The sequence below is a fragment of the Pararge aegeria genome, chromosome 19 (assembly GCF_905163445.1).
Source record: "Pararge aegeria chromosome 19, ilParAegt1.1, whole genome shotgun sequence".
NCBI classification, from domain to species: Eukaryota; Metazoa; Arthropoda; class Insecta; order Lepidoptera; family Nymphalidae; genus Pararge; species Pararge aegeria.
In genome coordinates this window covers 13,991,879-13,999,644 of record NC_053198.1, presented here as the reverse complement: position 1 = coordinate 13,999,644, position 7,766 = coordinate 13,991,879, and the positions used below count along the sequence as shown (strand labels likewise).

The 7,766-nt window shown below is 37.5% G+C and overlaps 1 non-coding gene across 1 annotated transcript; it reads right to left on the bottom strand.

Annotated features, from left to right (window-relative positions):
- Positions 1-5,795: 5,795 nt before the first annotated feature.
- On the bottom strand, positions 5,796-5,914 carry LOC120632447. The gene has a single exon (XR_005659121.1). It is a non-coding gene; the product is annotated as a 5S ribosomal RNA (ribosomal RNA).
- Positions 5,915-7,766: the final 1,852 nt, after the last annotated feature.

Here is a 7,766-nt window from a genome sequence, read left to right as displayed (position 1 = left end):
TTTTGTTTTTTTTGTCATCAAATTATTATTAGCAAACTAAAGAGAATATACTACATTCTTAATGACGGTGATATTTGACGGACCAAAAAAAGCCCACCTGATGAGATGTAATCGCCTATAAACAGCACCATTTGGCAGGCTATACGCGTTTACACAGTTTGGGTGCTAAGCCTTCATGTACCCCCTCTCAACAAGAGAAGGCCTAAATATATCCTTCACGACGCTTACGACCAGATTACTACTGACAATGTTCCCTATCAGGATACACAATCAACCTCTGCACAGCGTCTTCGCCGGCGAAGAGTAGGTCCCCGACTTCTGACATCATTCGGACGTGGGCTCACGCCACGGCCTCGGAGGCGTGCGGACTAATCACCGTCCTGAGCTCTGTCACAAAAAGCTCTCGGTACTTTCTACTACTGAAGTATCATTTAAGTAGTTATCAATATATGAAAATATATTAAAAATATAATAATTTTCTTGTTGTCAAAATAATAATAAAGTAACTGTAATATTTTCACGCTATATTCTTACTCAGAACTTGTCATAACGCAGTCTGATTTTTTAACCCCTCCACGCAAAAACGACGGGGCTTAAAAGTTTGACGTTTGTGGGCATGTGTGTTCGTCTCTTAATTACACTCGAATGGATGCACCGATTTTGAGTGACCTTTGCTATGTTTGATGAAATCGGTTAAAAATGGCCGCCGCCACATTTTCCTCTGTATGGTTAATACCCATATTTTATAAATAAATATACTACGACAATAGACACATCGCCATCTAGGCCCAAAGTAAGCGTAGCTTGTGTTATGGGTACTAAGATAACTAATGAATAATTTTAAATAAATAAACACCCAAACACTAAAAACATTCATGTTCATCACACAAACATTTTCCAGTTGTGAGAATCGAACTCACGGCCTTGACTCAGAAAACAGGGTCGCTGACCACTGCGCCATGCGGTCGACATTTGTTCATTTGATTTGTTTTCCTCATTTGACAATCAAATGAAAGAGCGTGAATAGTAGAATATTTTTAACTATGAGAAATTACAAATCCAAAATGGCCGCAACCACAAAATGGCGGATTACATTGTTTAATAAACCTTCCTCCATAAGAATAATGTACTTACACGACTTACGACTTACGTCAGGGTTTTTAAATTTTTGATTGACTTGTTCGGTTTTCTTGTCTATGAAAATAAATTCGAATCATTCAAGCCATTTCAAGCTCAACCATACCACACTGAGTCCTTAACAGGATCATAGACACAATCAAGCGATTGAGGCGCATCTAAGCCGATTTAATCCACTACAATGCATTATTATATCTGGTCCAATCATTATATACGGTCATTTACATAATCTCGCAAGTGTTTAAATTAACTATATACCTATTACCAGGTTGCTCGCAACTTCGTCCGTGTATAAACAAACTTCCATCCATTATTATTTAGAAGCACATGCCTCATCAATACAGAGGTTCCATGGAAGAACCATAGTGATTGACATTGCTGAATGACTTGGGAACTGCAGTTCGGAGAAGCGCAGAATGCTGGTAGCCCAAGCTGCAGGAATGACGTCCATGCAGCATGAAGGCGACGCGACACCAGCAGATCATCGGCGCCGCTGACGCACTTCGTTAACACCGTGGAATGTGCAAACCGCATACTCAGCAGTCCACTCCGTCCGTTGAGATGACGAATACCTATTATTGCGGTCTAGGTAAGATACAATGCATCCCGACCAACCGCGTCGATCGCCCGTCGCGTTATTCTCGTGTTGCGTAATTAAACGTCCTTGCCACACGACCAGTGAGGCAATTCATCATCAACCGATTACCAGCGAACTACAGAGCACGGATCTCAGCCCACAATGAGAAGAGTTTAGGGCAGTAGTCCACCACGCTGGCCCAGTGCTGATTTGTGGACTTCACACACCTTTGAGAACATTTATGAAACTCTCAGACATGCAGGTTTCCGCACGATGTTTTCCTTCACCGTTGAAAAAAGCAACATATTAATTACTTAAAACGCACATAACTTAGAAAAGTTAGAGGTGCGTGCTGGGACTTGAACTCGATCCCTCCAAAATTGACGACAAAGGTAACCATGCTATCACCACTTTATACAAGGCAATTGTCTATTTTTTAAATTCTAATAATAAACTTATTCCACAAAACATGGCGTCTAAATCAACGCATTAATTAGCGTTTAAGAAATTATACTTGTCATCCGCAGAACACTGAGCTCTTCTCTCTAATTACAGATTCACTAATTTCCACTCGCTGATAATTCGATATTTATAATTAGTAAGTTATCATTAAATTGCTTAACTTAGATTTTCTGTTAGAAGCTACTTGTTTTTTTTTAATATTCCACTTCAATTTAGCTCTTGACTGTAATCTCACCAACTGGTAAGTGATGCTGCAGTCTAAGGTGGTAACGGGCTTACATATTAGGCTTATGGCAGTTATATTAAATCCATAACCCAAATCGGTTTCTATGCAATATCGTACCGGAACACTAAATCGCTTAGCGGCACGTCTTTGTCGGTAACTAGCTACGGCCGAAGCCTCCCACCATACAAATATACGAAAAACTACATTCATACATAAACCAGACTACACACATACAACAGCACTATTGTAAATATAAAAAAAAAATACTAATATATACTTTAGAATACCATAAAAATTTAGTCGTACCGGAGCGCTAAATTGCTTAACGGCGGTCTTTGTTGGTAGGTTGTTAACTAGCCACGGCAGAAGCGTCCCGCGTAACTAGACCAGAGAAAATTCAGAAATTATATATTCCCAAATTGCCCGAATTTGATTGAACCCGGGAGCTCCCACTTAAAATCCAATGCGCTCACCGCTGTGCCATGTAGGTTGTTTTTTAATATTAATAGCAGGAAAACTAACGAGCGAGTAATCTGATGTAAAGTAATTACTTCCGCCCATAAACGTTGCAGCATCTGAAACCACCAAAGTCATGACGGATTTTAAGATTTTTTTCATCCGCTCCTTGAACAAGCCCAAAACGTAGTTTTGAGGAAACACATTAGATAGGTTCCTAAGGTCTCAATCGAGGTGGACAGACATTTAACGAGTCGTTGGGCACCCGCTCCTAAACAAACTGCCAAGTACCGTGGATTTTGGAACACTCTACTAAAGACCTGTGTCCAGCTCTCAGGCATGCAATTTATGTGAAGAACTCTCAGGCAATAATAATAAAATTTTTATAAGTTTCTCTTATTTTTTTAAAAAAATATATCAGCTTAAGCTACGAGTACTTCGAGCTTTCTACTGACAAATAAAACGTTCTTATCGGTCCAGTAGTTTCGGAGCCTATTGGGAAGAAGCAATTCAGATTCTAATATTGGTATAGATACCTGCACATCCCCTGGAACCCTGACAGGGGACATAATTAACGTGTCCATCTGTTAAAGCATGGGAACATGGAATAGGAGAAGTTTACGTCCGTTCTTAGGAGAGCTTACACATATATTATTAAGATATTATTTCCACTTGTGCGCCAGTGCTTCTAAGTGTTGATATAGCTGCGGTAGAAGATACAATTTCATCGCAATTATCTCCAGGGAGATAATTGTCTCCTGCCCATGCTAGCCATAGTGACGACATGAATTTAATATGTTGCTATCGTAAATGACGACCCTAAAAACGATTGAAAATAGTTAAAATAAAATAAAAAAACACGCTTGATATAAAAAAACCAAACTAATTTCTACCTTTTAGTTTAGTTTTTTTATAAAAGCGCGATTTTTGGGTTTTCTTATTTTTATTGTAGCAAAATTAATAGGTTAACCATTTACCATCAAATTTGTTCATATTTGAGAAATCGGCTTAATATATTGGCTGGCAATTAAAATTAACATCATTTCTGCCTTATTGACCTTAGAAGAAAATTATATTAATGAACAAAAATCTTATTTTGCAAATTGAAAAATGGTAAAATCTTATCAAATTAGTAGTAGTAGTTAGTAGTAATATATCTACAAAGTTTGAACGATATCAGACTGTTTGAAGAGGGTCAAAATCAAGTCCAAAGGAGTCGGTTACAAACATACATACAGGTAAAGCTAACATAAAGCGTGTAATAAAGCTATGATAGTATGCCACCTGAAATATATTACGAGTATGTCGGAGTTGGAACAAAGATTAAAACACATGAAATAACTTTCCAATACGTCATTTTTAAATTTACCATACTATGGCCAATCAATAACGTTTTGGACATTGATCATTTTATATTCTAACAGTGCCAACAATTCTAGCTGTTGCTAACAATGGAAACTAAATTTTATTTCCATTCGTTAAAGTTCTTTTTGAAAGATCAATATGAAATCAAGTTTTTAGAACGAAAAGCCATCTGTCACAAACAATGATTGAATCCGGTGGTTTTGATTTATAACTACTTTTATAGCGTAGACATTAGACTCGGTTTTTGCATTTTAAAATGGATAAAAGGTTGAAGAGAATTTCATGTTTCCGCAAGCTCTAGCCCTTGACTTTGTCCGCATTTTGCCTGCCGGGAAAAAAGGTAAGCCATCTTTTTTGTCCGTGACAATGGAGCAAACTATACCCACAGAATTAAGATCATACAGAATCCTCATTCAGCCATTATTGCATGCAGTGCATTGTGTCTAAAAACAGAGACTGAAGATGCCCCGAGCAAGTCTCACTTCACACCTGCTGAATGCTGCTAGATCACAAACTTATCCAATTTCTCTTAATTTATGGTGAACGTTTAGAACATAAGAGGTAAAATAATGACTGAACTGCTAACTGAAAGAAGTGACTCCTATTGGATAGAAGCAGGCGTTACTATGCGGAAATCCATGATATATTATCAAAATTAAGCTTAATTTGCTATACTCCGCGAAAAGCAGGAGAATCTGTGTGGTGTAATTTATAATTTCTTCAATCCTTATACTCCACACCAAACAGATCTTCGGCAATATACCCTCTACAATGAACAATTGTTGACTTAAAACTTTTTGAACAATTTTGTTTGAACAATTGTTCATTGTAAAGTCAACATCTCCTGAGGATGCTCCGGTTTCGGGGCGAAACGTGCGTAAAAACGTGCGAAAATTAAGCTTAATTTTGATAATGAAGTGACTCCTGTTCGAGAAACACTACTAAAGTGGAGTATTTTTTGATGCTTCTGTGTGTTCTTAATTCTGTGACTATTCCTATCCCCACCAAGATCTGTTTAGCTGCTTAGGTAACATATAACAATAATAACAACAGGATTTTTTATTAGTAGCGATAATATGCAAACGAAATTCAGTGATATGTGCGCATTTTACTGTAAGCCATTAATATACAACGGGTAAATGAACACCGAAATAATACTTCAGATTCTTTAGAGGTACATTATTTACTGTCTCTGAGACTTATCTGTGAAACCGAAACAATAGTTTTTGAGTAAACCACTGCCATAGTTTTTACTGAAAGAAACAAAAATGGTACAGCTCTAACATCGCATGCAAAATTGAAATCAAGCGACTCCTGGCTCTGTATTAGGTACGTGTCGCGTAGCGTAGGTACTATGCGCGTGTCTAGAACTAGGTAGGGTTATTATAAGTAAACACTCAGAATGCTTTGATTGAGGCTTGAGGTTCATGGAAAGGGGGCGGTACTTTGTATGACGTGTTCCTTCCGAAGATTTCCTCTATATGGCGACGGTTTTTAACTTAACCCTTACCAAACCATTTATTACTACCTTTTAGATTGTAAATAAGAATTTTATGACAAAAAAAAAACAAAAGCCAACATCACGCGGTGTTCCCAGGCGGTCACCCATCCAAGTACTGACCACGCCCGATGTTGCTTAACTTCGGGGATCGGACAAGAACCGGTGTATTCAACATGGTATGGACGTTGGCGTTTTAAGTGTTGAAATAGTATTACATTATCCTTACTAATATTATAAATGCGAAAGTGTGTTGGTTTGTTGATCTTTCCTTTACGCCCTTACTAAGCAACAATAGACTTGTTGCTTGTTCAGCTATTGTTTTCCAGTTACCATCAGGTGAACCATCTGCTCGTTCCGTCAATTTAGTAGGTACCTACTATAAAAAACCTAGAGGCCATTCCTGCAACTTCCCGCTAATTCCATACTTATTTTGTTCTTCGAGTTTCATAAAACACTATTTTTTTAATTCTCTAATTGCTATAACTTTTAAACGAATCATCCGATTTTTACGTGGTTGGCGGCATTCGACGCAGCTTATTATGTCTGAAGAAGAGTTCAAGATCAAAAACCATTCAGACGAAAATTCTCAAAATTATTCTAAAAAACACTTTTTTCGGAATTTATCGTTTTCGATATCTCTCGAACGGATCAGCCGATTTTGATCGGACTTTCGGACGGATTCGGATCGGCAATCGACGGGGTTTATCAAGTTTAAGAGCTGATTAGTTTTTGGGACCGATCGGTAGAGCCGTTTAAAAGTTATTCTAAAAAAACAGTTTTTCAAAGTTTTCATTTTTGAGATTTCTCGGAATCTATCGGTCCGAATCGATCTCGAAAATGTAGAAAATCTAAGTTTAGTGAAGCCCTATCAAATGCCGCTAATCGCGTTCAAAAGCTATGAGGGGTTTACATACATACATTATTGACATCATTATTGGCAGCCCGGGATTGGGTGTTAGAGTTGATTGGCAGAATCTCCCTCCTGTTGTATACAACGGTGTCACTATTCCCTACTGTGACACTGTTAAAGATCTAGGCTTACATCTTGATAAACAACTATCATGGTCTGTGCATGTCAACGTATTGAGTAGGAGGTTGTTTGCGACAATTAGGTCATTGCGTCGCCTGCGTTCTGTTCTTCCAATTCCGACCAAAGTTATGTTGGCACATTCTCTTATTCTCTCTATTCTTGATTATGCGGACGCAAGCTATATTAACCTGACCGAGGACCAACTGAACAAACTTGAGCGTCTTCAAAATCTCGCTATTCGGTTCATATTTGGCTTACGCAAATATGATCATGTATCTGAATTTAGACTAAAGCTTAAGTGGCTCCCTATTCGTCGTCCCGGGATCTGCATGTTCTGTCGCTTCTGTACTGTGTGTTATTTAACCCTAAAACTCCCTCTTACCTAAAGGAGAAATTTAATTTTCTTGGAGTGCAGTCAGATATACGTTCTTGTCGTACGCTGACTTTGAGCATGCCGTTTCATAAAACTAAGTTTTATAAGCGTTCATTCATTGTTCAAGCTACTGAACTGTGGAATGCACTCCCAATAAGCATACGACAGTCAAGGTCACTAGACATATTCAAAAATGCTGTTAAAGCCCATTATCTTGAACAATAAAGACGACAGTGATTAACTCTTACTCATATTTAAGTATGTTTTAGTATATATTAGTTTATTATTTTTTATATTTATTATTATTAATATTTTATGTGTGTAATCTTGATAAGTATTAGTGTGTAATTGTTCGTAAGTATGTATATAATAATAATACACCCCACCAATCGGTTTCCCTTGGTTTTCCTAATCCTAAGGTTGCCTGGAAGAGATCGCTACTAAGCGATAAGGCCGCCCTTTGTATCCTACTTTTTAAGTTTATTTTTGTTGTGTCCATTGTTTTTTTTTACTATTTGTGGTTTACAAATAAAGTGTATATATAAATAAATACATAAACGCATACATACTCTTCTAGGAACTCAAAACGTTGACATCTGATGAAAACTTTATTTTCTAAAAACAGGGTGAAACCAATAA